The sequence below is a fragment of the Callorhinus ursinus genome, unplaced genomic scaffold, assembly GCF_003265705.2.
Source record: "Callorhinus ursinus isolate GAN/ISIS: 27379988/994484 unplaced genomic scaffold, GSC_fseal_2.0 scaffold12, whole genome shotgun sequence".
NCBI lineage: Eukaryota > Metazoa > Chordata > Mammalia > Carnivora > Otariidae > Callorhinus > Callorhinus ursinus.
Genome location: NW_027397074.1, coordinates 40,605,036 through 40,615,829, shown reverse-complemented (window position 1 = coordinate 40,615,829; position 10,794 = coordinate 40,605,036). Strand labels below are relative to the sequence as shown.

At 37.8% G+C, this 10,794-nt stretch overlaps 1 long non-coding RNA gene across 2 annotated transcripts in view; it reads left to right on the top strand.

The window, feature by feature from the left end:
• The first annotated feature begins 1,735 nt into the window (after positions 1 to 1,735).
• The window catches only part of LOC141373794 (uncharacterized), a 27,974-nt gene continuing 18,915 nt past the window's right edge, over positions 1,736 to 10,794 (top strand). The window contains exon 1 of one of the 2 annotated variants that reach the window (XR_012380115.1): positions 1,736 to 1,855. This is a non-coding gene — a long non-coding RNA (uncharacterized lncRNA). Of the gene's footprint in view, positions 1,856 to 5,041; positions 5,170 to 10,794 lie in introns of those variants that run through there. The other variant, XR_012380116.1, reaches the window with a different exon arrangement.

The window sequence follows — 10,794 nt, the reverse complement described above, 5'->3', positions numbered from 1 at the left end:
TAGCCATCAAGAGAAAAAAACAATCAAAACCACAAGACACCACAGCCTACGTACTAGGAGGGCTATAATCAAAAGACAACCAACATCAAATGTTGGTGAGGGTGTAGAAAAATTGGAACTCTCTCATACAGTGCTGGTGGATGGTGTCACCACTTTGGAAAAGTCTGGAAGTTGCTCAAAAGGTTGAGCATAAAGTCACCATATTATCCAGTGATTCCACTCCTAGGTATATATCCAAGAGATATTAAAATCACATATCCATACAAAAATGTGTACACGAGTGTTCAGAGAAGCACTGTTCATAACAGCCAAAAAGTGGAATTGCCCACTGTCTATAAACTGATGAATGGACGAATATAATGTGGCATATCCATGCAGTGGAATATTATTCAACTATAAAAAGAATGAAGTACTGATATGTGCTACTACATGGATGGACCTTGAAACAGTGTACTAAATGAAAGCAGCCAGGCACCAAAAAACCACATATTATGATTCCACTTATATGTAATGCCCAGAATGGGCAAATCTATAGAGACAGAAAGTCAATTAATTGTTGCCTAGGGATGAGGGATTGGAGCTTAGTGAGGAATGGCTGCTAATCTATATAGGGTTGCTGTGTGGGGTGATGAAAATGTTCTAAAATTTTAATGCGGTGATTGTTGCACAACTCTGTGAAGTTACCAAAGACCTTCAAATTATATACTTTAAGCAGATGAATTGTATGGTTTGTGAATTATATCTTGATAAAGCTGTTACTTTATATAGGGTATACATACACATATATATGTTTTATATATTTTTAGTTACACAAATTATATATATTTTTATATTAAAAACTGATATACAGTAAAGTACAGTAAAAAATGTTCCCCAAACAACTGCTATGTGCTTCCTGGATAGTTGTATGAATATAAAGACTATAGGTCCCAACCCTTCCTGCCTTTGGAAATGCACAGTGTTGTGAGTACATTCATAGCTTTCTATGGGAGCCGTGGTGAAGCCATATCCAAGGGTGATCTGTGGCTGCTGTGTCCCAGCAGACCTAGCAGTCTTTGGCCAAAGGTGAGTCAGACTCAACATTCACTTTGAAACATCTTACTTCCCTCCTTTACTCCTTCATCTGTACAATATCGAAATACAGGTTTCCCTCACAATCTGAAAGTTTGCTTAACACTTGCTTTTACAGAAGAACTACATCAGTGTCTTTTTTTTGCTAATTGAAAGAAATCCCAAGAGGATTTTTGCTTTTATAAAATGGTAATTGCTTCTTCATTTTAGCCATTTTGGCCTATGAAAGGTTTCATAGGCACACTCCACTTTTGGATAGTGGGGGAAACCTGTATATAAAGTGGCTAAGCTCATCATAAACTTAAAAAAAAAAAAAGAAAACCAACTAAAAAGCAATGCTGAAGTCCATGATTCTCAGCAGGTAAACCATGGATAAAATTTTTGAAAAAGGAAGAATTTATTCTTTTATTCTGGCTTGTTTTCTTCACAGCTGAAGGCCTTTAGCCCCTTTTGATCAATTGTGACTTTAAACATTGAGTTGTGAACAGATGAAAAAGATTATTTCATAATTATCCATCATTTAGATATAAATTAAAAAACAGATCTATCACATTCGAACCCTGATCATTTCTCGTATTGCATCTGCAATAATACTGTCTCATTCATTGTTACAGAAGTGCGTGCTGAGAACAGTGCTTGAGTTAAAGATCCACTAGGGCCAAGATTAGGCCCAACCCCCACTCTCAGAGAACAACCAACTCAGTGTGGAAGACAGACATTATAGAAGTCATTGTGAAGAGAACTTGCTAGATGCTATGGAAACAAAATCATCTTATGTGAGAAGGTAACTTTTACATTGAAAACTGAAGTTTGAGTAGTCAAGTGAAGGTATGAAGGAGGTGTGCGGGTGGTAAAAGTCCTGAGGTAGTGTTGGCTGGAGAGAAGAGTGTTGTAAGCAGAGGAAGAAAATGCAAGAAGGTTCTAGTGGAGAGAAGCCTAAAAGCAGAACTTGATATATCTAGTTGTGAGGGTTGAGGAGAAAGCGTATAAGATGAGACCAATGAATTGGTCAGGCAGGCTTTAAAGGCTGGGGTGAGAGGTTCAGACTTTATTGTAGGGCAAATGGAAAACCACTGAAAAGTTTTAGGCAGTGGAGCTGTGATCAGATTTTTAAAGAGATCCCCGTGGCTGCTGTGTGGAAAACTTCTCAAATCTGCATATCATGACAAAAAAAGATTTAAAATCCAATTACACATCTTCACTCCAAAATTTTCTTAATATCCAAAAGTCAAAGGAAGCTTAAGATCTTTTTGTGAGAAAAGACAAGCAAAATGCCATATTCAACTGATCCTATTTAATCACTGGGTTATTCAGGGACAAAGCATAGAAAGTTTGTTTTCAGCAGTATTTTTTCTCATTCCAGACATTTGAATTTTGAAACCCAATAAAAACATGAACAAAGACACTTTTTAATTTCTAGGACAAATACCACAAAAGCAAACAAATGCTGTATCAAAGATATTATTTGAAGCCCAGTGAGTAGAGTGGGCCGTGGATGACAGAGTTTGTGGGTGTTGGTATGCTGAAAATCCAAGCACTTCTCTGTTGGCTTTGAGATAAACTGAGCAGAACTTAGTGCCGAAGTCCTAGTGGATGTGGGACAACACCCAGAAAATCACCAATTCTAGGCAAATGCAAAATTAGAGTCGTGTTAGAAGAGAAGATCAATTTCTCTGAGTGGCTGAAAGACATTACTCCTGAATTCCAGTCTTTTAATTAATTCAGTGACTACTTACTGAAAAGGTGATTTTGTGTAAGGAATGGTACCAAGTGCTAAGGGATATGGGCGATGATGAGGAACAACATTTGGCTGTTGACAGTTCATCTGTTCCACAAAGGTAACTTCTTTTTACAGAGAAGTCCCATAGTTTATTTGGAGGACTTAATAGAACAGATCTAATCTTATTCTCTTAAACAAAACAATGTTCTTAAGTTATTTATATAACAATTAGTCTATAACTCCAGTAAAGCTGCATTCTCAGAAATGAAATTTAAGACATATGGTATGAAAGATACATTCATCAGACAATGGGACAAATATTTGACATCACAACCATCCATGGAAATTTTAGGATGCCCTGTCATTTATCTGAATCTCTGCATTATTAGCATTACAAAAGGACTCTGTTGTGATTTGTTAAAGACAGAGGCGACACGTGTCCAGCCATCCATCAATCATCCCAACACTTCCTGCATTCAAGAAACCAAGTGGCACATGCTATATGTGGAAACTGATTTTCACTTTTTTTCAATTTATGTTATCATTTTTTAATTTCTTATTTTTTAGTAATCTCTATCCCCGGGGGCTTGAACTCATGACCCCAAGAGCAAGAGTCGCATGCTCCACCAACTGAGCCAGCCAGGCTCCCCTACAATTTACATTATTATTCCCATTCCATTGTAGTCTCTTTGGGAAGGGTTGGTTAATATTTGTGTTTGCTGCCAATCACATTCTGCTCCTTTCCTTACTTTTTCCTCATGTCTGAACTACAGTAAAGAACAAGACAAGAATAGGAGTTTCAACATTAAAAAAAAGGTTCACAGAATATATGACCTTTAGGGGTGACTGGGTGGCTCAGTGGTTCAGTGTCTGCCTTCAGCTCCAGTCATGATCTCGGGGTCCCCGGATCGAGTCCCACATCAGGCTCCCTGCTCAGCGGGGAGTCTGCTTCTCCCTCTGCCCCTCACCCCGCTCTTGTGTTCTTTCTCACTCTCTCTTTCTCTCAAATAAATAAAATCTTTAAAAATATATATATATGACCTGTAATCAACACTGTAATCATATATTTCTTTTTAAAATAAGATTTATAGCTGACAAATGCCAAAAAAACCAGTCATTTATATTTTTTCTTTGTATAAAGTTGAAGAACTAGTTGAAATGTTTAAGATTTAATAGAGAATAATTTCTTTAAAATAAATGACTAAATCTTAACATTTATTCAAGATATTCATTTAATTCAAAGCATCCATTTTGATTAAACCTTATTTCAACATTATTGGGTCTCCATATCTTCCTGATTTGCAGACTTTTTTTTTTTTTTTCTCTAAATGGGCACTTTAAAAGAAATTCCAGATTTATCAGATTAGGGTGTGGAGGCTAATTTCTTTTTGCTAGGAGTTAGAATTTCATATGGAAAGGCCATTCCTTTTTTTTTTTTTTAATAGCAAACACTTAGCAGGTATTTATTAGGTACCAGGCATGGCTTTAGATCCTGAAACACAGAGTTATAAAGTCATGGTTTTTGTTTTGAGAAGCTTCATTTTTAGTGAGGGAGGTAGCATGCTAAAAGAAAAAAGAGAGAGAGAGAGAGCCAGTAAAGGTGTGGAAAGTGCTAACAGATAATGAAAGCAGAGTAGGAACTCTGAACACAGCATTTTGAGGAGGTAACATTGAGCTGGAACCCTTACTGGAAAAAAAAAAGAGCTTGTGAGGTGAAGGAGGAAAGGGGAAACATCTCACGTAGAATAAACAGTATGTGCAAAGGTTCATGAAAAGGCTTGGTGTCTTGGAGAATACTGGCCTGAGCACAGAGTCCCGAAGGTGAATGCACACAGTAAATAGTATAAGACAGTACGTGAAAAGTCACAACACCACACTGAATTCTTCCAGACATGTTCTGCATATTCAAATGATCTACCTACCTAACTATATATGCACCCACCTACCTACTATCTATCTCTATCTATCTATCTATCTATCTATCTATCTATCTATCTATCTATCTATCTATCTATCTTCTATCATCCATCAATCCATCTTTCTCTTCAAGTGGTATCTCACTCTACATAACTATTCTGCAAACTACCTTTTCTTAATATGTCTTGAACACAATACAAATCAGCAGATGGAGATCTATTTCATTATTTTTAGCACCACATCCCACATGATATGGATGGATCCAAATTTATTTAGTCATTCCTCTGTTGATGAACATTTAGGATGCTTGAAGTTCTTTGCTATTGCAAATGATGCTGCCTCAAACACCCCTAAGCATCTATGTGTATAGCTTTAAGGAAATAGATCTGCGGGATCGATTGATGGTCATAAAGTGCTGAAGATTTGACTGATACTGCAAATAGACACTAAGTTATAGGAGGGTAAGAAACCATATTATTGTTCTATTTCTTCTCTTCGACCTTGTGTGCTATTGTCATACAGTTTACTTGTGCTTCAACTCTTATCATTTTTGTTTAAACAGCTTAGATCTTTTGAAGAGATTTAAATAATGAAAACAGTCGTTTCCATTTATCCACATAGTTCCCATTTTGGATCTCCTCATTCCATTGTATTTCAGTATGGTATCACTTTCTGTCTGAGGACTTTCATAACTTTTCTTGTAGTTAATTAATTACTGCTGCTGCTGATTAATTCTTTTAGCTTTTGGGTCTTTTGCCTGTGTAAAACAGCCTTTAATTTGCTTTCATTTTTGAAGGGTGACTGGGTGGCTCAGTCGTTAAGCATGGGCCTTCGGCTCAGGGTCCTGGGATCGAGCCCCGCATTGGGCTCCCTGCTCCACGGGAAGCCTGCTTCTCCCTCTCCCTCTCCCCCTGCTTGTGTTCCCTCTCTCGCTGTGTCTCTGTCAAATAAATAAATAAATAAAATCTTTAAAAAAAGGTATTTTCCGTGAGTATAGAGTTCTGGGTTAATAATGTTTTTCTTTCAGTATTTTAGATATTCTTCTACTCCCTTCCACTAGCATTTTTTCGCAGCAACATATCTGCTGTCAGACTAAATTTTCTTCTTCTGCATGGAACATATCTTCTTTCTCTCTGGCTGATATTAAGATTTTTTTCTTCATCACTGGTTTTGAACAACTTTGTTATGATATGCCTTGTAACTTTATTTATATTTCTTGTGTTTGGGGTTAGTTGGCATTCTTAGACCTGTGGGTTTATAGTTTTCATCAAATTTGAATAAATTTTGATCATTGTTCCAACAAATATTTTCCTGCCTCTCACCACTCCTTGGTGGACTCCAATCTCATGTATATTTGGCCTCTTGAAGTTGTCCCACAGTTCTGTAATGCTCTGTTTATTTTTCTGATTCTCTTTTCTCTCAGTATACCTGAGATAGTTTTTATTGCTGTGTCTTCAAATTTACTAGTATTTTTCTTCTGCGATGTCAAATTTGCTATTAATCTCATTCAGTGTATTTTTTATTCCTACCTACTGTAGTCTTCATCTTCAAGTTTGATGTGGGTCTTTTTTTATGTCTTCTATGTCTCTAACTTTTTAAATATATGGAATATATTTGTATAATAACTGCTATATTGTTTTTAGTTGCCAAGTCTAACACATTACATTTTTTAAAAAAGATTTTACTTATTTATTTGAGAGAGAGAGAGAGCGCACAAGCAGGGGGAGGGGCAGAGGGAGAGGGAGCCTGATGTGGGGCTAGATCCCAGGACCCTGAGATTATGACCTGAGCTGAAGTCAGATGCTTAACCGACTGAGCTGCCCAGGCACCCCCTAACACTATCACATTAATCAGCAATGTGATTAATATATCTCCTCATTATGAGTTTTATTTTCTTTCTTTTTAATGTGCCTGTTCGATTTTTCATTGGAATCTAGTCATTGTGAATCTTACCTTGCTGGGTGCTGAATATTTTTGTATTCACATTGGGATTTGTTCTGGAATGCAGATAAATTACTTGGAAACAGTTTGATCCTTTGTGTCTTTTAAAATTTGTTAGGTGGGACCAGAGCAATGTTCATTCAAAGATGAATTGCCTACTAGTGAGGCAAGATTCTTTTGAGTATTGTGCCGCGTCCTGTGAATCATGAGATTTTTCACTGTGGCTGGTGGGACAGGCCCTAGGTGAGCGCCGGGCAGTGTCTACTTCAATCCTTCTGGGAGTTCTTTCCCTGGCCTCTGGTGCTTTCCTCACATGCATGTGCTAATCAGTACTCAAAGACTGAACAGGAATCTCCCTCTGCAGATTTCTGGGGTTCTCTCCAGAATGCAGCTTTTTCCTTCTCATTATTCTATCCTGCAAATTCTAGATGCCTTAGTCTCCCTGGACTCGCTCTCTTGCTCCATCTTTTCAACTCAGGGAGCTCCCTAGTCTCTGCCTGAGTCCTCCTCGCTGTGCCAAAGCCTGGAAACTCTCTCTCAAGGCAGAAGCTGGACAATCATGTGGCTCACCTCATTTTTCTGCCCCACCTCTCAGGAATCACTCTCTCCATTGTCTGATGTCTAGTGTCATGCAAATCGCTATTTTCTGCAGCTTGTTTAGTTTTCATTGTTTCATTGTGAGGACAAATCTGGTCCTTGTTAAACCATTTGGTTGGAAGCAGAAGCCCACACTGAAATTTTACTTTTTTCAGGTCCTAGTCAGGTTGAAACATTCCCCACCCTCCCACCCCAATAGTTGTTAGTAACTTTAGTTTCTCCTAGGAATTGTCCATTATTGTTGCTCATTTTTATTGGAAATTTAATATTTTTTTCTTATCAATTTGTTAGAGCACTTTATGTATCATTTCTTGGCCCACATTATTCAGTCTAGACAACGAGACAACAACTTGCCATTAGAAATTTATTTTGCTGTGAAAGCCTCACATGAAGGGTTATATAAATCAGTGTTTGGTTCTTATTCTTTTCTTGGCCCTAATTCACTTAAAAGAGAGTACAATCCACTCTCATTGGACAGAGTGACTCACTACAGCACCAGTAATTCTCAAGAGAGAAAAAACCACCCCCATCAACCTGCCCCCACTCAGAAGGTGTACCAGTTTTTCCGCAGGGGCTCAGGGAAATGCAGAGCTTGAACAAGTCCCTGAGGTGATTTTGATAAACCTGATTCAGGCAGTTGCCTCCTTTCTGTTAAGATACACTGATATAAACGCCAATTATTAGAGTAGTGATTCCTTATTAGAACCCAGGAAGGTAGCAATGGAGGTGTTTAAGCTATTTTCAGTATGTCTAAGAGCTTAATGAATTTTTAGTGTTTCTATATGTCTAAAGACATTTATAGATGCAAAAGCTGACAGATAAATGTAAATATCAATTTTTTGCTTTTATCTGGAATTATATCAACTGAGTATAGTAACACTGGCTACCTCATGTTAATCAGAGACACAATGGGGAGGTATATATGTATTACATAGTTGAGGAGGAGAAAATCAGGAATGAATTCATTTTATTGAACAAGGACAGTTTGTTCGATATTGTCTAATAGATATTACCTTTCAAAACATGCCATCACTGAAGGAAAATAATAAGTAAGTGTGTTCTTGTTGGTGACAAAGCTGAAAACTATTGTATAGGCCACATTCTTGGATTTCTTAAGCACAGAATTTTATCCAGAGTCACATTCTCCAACAATACAACTTTCAGAAGCAAACTGAATTAGATGGAGGGAGAATCAAGGACAACCCTTTTCTTAAAAGGGTTGGGAAGTGGTTGTTTTCTGTTATTTCTTAGATTCTCTTTTTCTTACTTGCAAAGTCGTGTCACACACAACCTGAATTTCATTCCTTTCCCAGACACTGGGTTCCAAATCTTCTTGCCAGAAAAAATCTCCACAGCCTTGCCCCGCTGGGCTTTTCAAAAGCATCTCACAAGCAGAGTGAAGCTTCTCACATTTCTAAAACATCTAAGTTGCATAAAGTGGTCAAGCTTTTTTAGGTCTGGGGAACACATGTTTCGTATTAAATCTGTGTGTGTGTGTGTGTGGTAAAAGACACAAAATGAAAATTTGCCATTGTAACCATTTTAAAGTATACAATCCAGTGCCAGTAAGTACATTCAAAACATTGTGCAATCATCACTACTACCTGGTTCCACAACTTAAAATCCCAAATGCAAACAATATGGGTTACAGTTTTAAAGTTAAAAGATGGATAAATGGTCACAGTAGAGAGGTTTTTAGAGAATCTCTGTAATTCTTCCCCTTTAAGAGGAAGGAGGGGTTTTTTTGTTTTTTGTTTCTTTTTTTTCAATTTGCAGCCACAATGTTCAGAGGCATCCCATCCAAAAACATATCTTGTCTTTCTCAAAATTGGAAATCAATCAGATGAAATAATTCCAATGAAAATAACTGGTTACAATTTAAAGTGTTAAAATACTCAAATAAACACCAAATTGAATATAGTCCAATAATATTTTAAACATACTCATGCTGTTTTCTTTTCTTTTGGTAGAATGTCATTTTGAATACTTGTATGGCCTCTTCAAAATAAGTCGCTGAGTGATGCTGTTGGAAACACTGTTGGTAAAGCACTTTTGGTCACGTTTTCCCTCTCTCAGGGAATGGAGCTGCTCACTAGACCAAGACAGAAACCTGAGTGATGGCTCCACCCATCGAGCCTCATTCATTTGACACAGATATTTATTGACTGTTTTACCACGTACCAGGCATCAGCCAATGCTCATCAATACAGTGGAGAACTAGACACATAAGAACCCTCAATTCTTCCCCCTCATTTACAGCTGATTTCCAGTTACTCTGAGCACTCAAGACTCAAATCCATCCTTTCTTTCTTCTACCTCTTCATTTCAGACACACCGCTTAACTGTCTTCTTGCCATCATTCATTTATTTAATATACAGATCTTCCTCAACTTATGATGGGGTTCCATCCTGATAAATCCATCATACATTGAAAATATAATACATCAAAATTACATTTAATACAGCTACCCCACTGACCATCACAGCTTAGCCTAGCTTACATTAAACATGCTCAGAACACTTACATTAGCCTACAGTTGAACAAAATAATCTAACACAAAGTCTGTGTTATAACAAAGTATTGAATAGCTCATGTAATTTATTTAATACTGTACTGCAAGGGAAAAACAGAATGGCTATATGCATATAGAATGGCTGTAAGTGTGTCAGTAACGTTTACCCTTGTGATATGTAGCTGACTGGGAGATGCGGCTCACTGCTGCTGCCCAGCATTATGAGAGAGTATTCTACCATGGGGCCCCAAAAGATCAAAATTTAGAATTTGAAGTATGTTGTCTACTGAATGTGTACTGCTTTTGCACCATTGTGAAGTAAAGAAGTCCTAAGTCAGACCATTGTAAGTTGGGGACTTTCTGTATAATGAGTGAGTGATACACTGAGCCAGTATTGTGCTAGGTTACAGGGAACCATGACTAATGAGAGAGATGGGAAGGAGGAATTCAGTATAGTGGGAAAGGCTGGGATTCAGTAAGCATCTTCAATAAAGTGAAATGAGAAGAGAGGTGTGAGGTGTAATGAAAGTGTCCAGTGTGTGGTGGTGAGCTTAATTTAGTCAGAGATAAAGTACCACATCCCTGAGATGAGTCCAGTATTCTAGGCAGGAAAAAAAGCCCCTTTGGAGTTCCAGGAACAAGTGGGAACAAGAACTTGGTCCCTTGGAAGAACTAGAAGAAAACCCATCATGAGTGGAATTGCAAGATCCAAGGAAAGGGGTGCCTGGATGGCTCAGTTAGTTAAGCATTGGACTCTTGATTTCAGCTGAGGTCATGATCTCGGGATTGTGGGACTGAGCCTGCTGGGCTCTGCAACGCTTGTGGAGCCTGCTTGGGATTCTTTCTTTGCACTTCCCTCCCCACTTGTGTTCTCTCTGCCCCACCCCCTCTCCCCCCACCCTTCCAACCACTTGTGTGTGTTCCTTGTCTCTCAAAAAAAAAAAAAAAAAGAAAGAAAGAAAGAAAGAAAAAGGAAAAGACAAAGACAAAGAAAAGAAAAGAAAAGAAAAGAAAAGAAAAGAAAAGAAAAGAAAA